The following is a 2,717-nucleotide window of genomic DNA, read 5'->3' on the forward strand; positions in this document are numbered from 1 at the left end:
GAAAAAGAGTACAGAGCATATGGCGCTCCCCTCAATTTAACGTATATCACGAAGGCGACGCAGACCAGTTAGGTGTACAAGCTCTTGGAATTGCTTTGCTGGTAATGCCTTTGTGAGTAGGTCGGCTAAATTGTCGCATGATTGAACTTGTGTGACATTAATTGTTCCTTCCTTCTCCAAATCATGAGTGGAAAAGAATTTAGGATCGATATGCTTTGTTCTGTCACCTTTGATATAGCCTTCTTTAATTTGTGCAATGCAAGCGGTATTATCTTCATGGATTATAGTTGGACCTTCTTGTGTCTCTTTGATACCACTTTCCCTGAGTATATGATGAGTCAAAGATCTCAACCATACACATTCTCTACCAGCTTCATAGAGTGCGATTAATTCAGCTTGATTTGATGAAGTAGCTGTTAGAGTCTGTTTTGTTGACTTCCAAGAGATTGCTGTATTTCCATAGCTAAAAATATAACCTGTTTGCGATTTTGCCTTGATTGGATCTGATAGGTAACCTGCGTCGGCATATCCTACCAGGGTAGGATTTCCGTCTCGTGGATAGAATAATCCCATATCCGTTGTCCCGCGTATATAGCGGAGTAAGTGTTTCACTCCACTCCAGTGCCTGTTTGTAGGTTCGGAGCTGTATCTAGCTAATAAATTGACCGAGAATGCAATGTCTGGTCTAGTATTGATGGCTAAGTACATTAGGCTCCAATGGCACTTAGGTATGGTACTTCGGGACCGAGTATATCCTCACCTTCTTCCCTAGGGCGGAAAGGATCTTCATCAATTTTAAGCGACGAACAACCATAGGTGAACTCAACGGATGTGATTTGTCCATATAGAACCTTTTTAGCACTTTCTCGGCATAATTGGATTGGTGAACAAGGATTCCATCCTTTAGGTGTTCATTTGTAATCCAAGACAAAATTTGGTTTTTCCAAGTCTTTCATCTCGAATTCCTTCATCATGCATTTAGCGGTTTCTTCAATTTCATCGGGTGTCCCGATGATATTTAAGTCATCAACATATACTGCAATTATAACGAACCCTTTTTCGGTTTGTTTGATGAAGACACATGGACAGATTTGGTCGTTCTTGTAGCCTCGATTCATGAGGTATTCACTAAGACGGTTGTACCACATCCTTCCAGATTGTTTTAAACCGTAAAGTGATTTTTTCAATTTTATGGAATGTAGTTGCCGAGGTTTTGACCTCAAGGATTCAGGTAGTTCAAGCCCTTCTGGGACTCTCATATGGATATCATGTCAAGCGACCCATAGAGATATCCGTCACGACATCCATAAGGCGCATTTGTAGTCCTTTGCATGCAGATAGACTTATAAGGAATCTTAGTGTCGTGGCATCTACCACTGGAGAGTATGTTTCCTCATAGTCAATTCCAGGTCTCTGGGAGAAACCTTGGGCTACAAGTCTGGCCTTGTATCGTACGATTTCATTTTTCTCGTTTCGCTTTCGCACGAAACCCATTTATATCCAACGGGTTTTATTCCCTTTGGGGTTTGGGCTATAGGGCCAAACACTTCTCGTTTTTTGAGAGATTTCAATTCTACCTGAATGGCCTCTTTCCATTTAGGCCAATCACTCCTTCGTCGACATTCATCCACGATCTTGGTTCGGTGTCCTCGATATCAGTGGTGATTTCTGTGGCTATTGAATATGCAAATATTTCATCAATCGGGGTTTTTACCCTATTCCATTGCTTTCTAGAATGGACAAAATTTATTGAAATTTCGTGATTGTCGATGCTAGCATTTTCATGCTCCCCCTCAGATGCACATCTGATTCTTTGAGTTCATTTTCGGGATTCATGACGTTTTTATCGTTTGAAAATTGTTCCACTTTAGAAGAATCATCAGTTTTTCATTATTGGTGTCTATTCTTCTAGACTTCCTCGGTTTCAAGTCTTTGGCTCCGAGTGGTCTTCCACGCCTTTTGCGTGTTATAGATTCATTTGCGAGTTGATTTTCCGCTTTTTCTCTTGGAATTTCAACCCGTGCAGGAGCATTTACAGCAGGTATATGTGATTTTATCACTCCTTTTGAATCAGTGAATGCATCTGGCAATTGATTGGCAATGTTTTGCAAGTGTATAATTTTCTGAACTTCCTGCTCACGCATATTTGATCTTTGATCAATATATGATAAATTTTTGGCATTCCATGATATTTCATTCCAACATGGGCCTGCTTTATCTCCCCCTAAGGTTGGGAAAATTGTCTCATCAAAGTGACAATCCGCGAACCGAGCGGTGAAAAGATCACCAGTTAACGTTCTAGATATCTTATGATGGACGGTGATTCAAATCCAACATAGATTCCCAACCTTCTTTGTGGGCCCATCTTAGTACGTTGTGGTGGTGCTATGGGAACGTAGACTGCACACCCAAAATTCGTAGGTGAGCAAGGCTTGGTTCCTTTCCAACCACTAACTGTAGTGGGGATAGATCATGCTTGCGCTCGGCCTTAGTCTCAGTAAAGCGCAGCATGTAGTATGGCATGTCCCCATGTAGAAGATGGGAGTTTTGATTTCATGAGTAATGGCCTCGCAACTAATTGTAGTCGCTTTATGAATGCTTCGCTAGGCCTTTTGTGTGTGAACATGGGCTACAGGATGTTCCACGTCTATCCCAATTGACATACAATAGTCATTAAAAGTGCGGGATGTAATTCTCCGGCATTATCAAGCCGAATT

The sequence above is a fragment of the Beta vulgaris genome, chromosome 3 (genome assembly GCF_026745355.1).
Source record: "Beta vulgaris subsp. vulgaris cultivar EL10 chromosome 3, EL10.2, whole genome shotgun sequence".
Lineage (NCBI taxonomy): Eukaryota > Viridiplantae > Streptophyta > Magnoliopsida > Caryophyllales > Amaranthaceae > Beta > Beta vulgaris.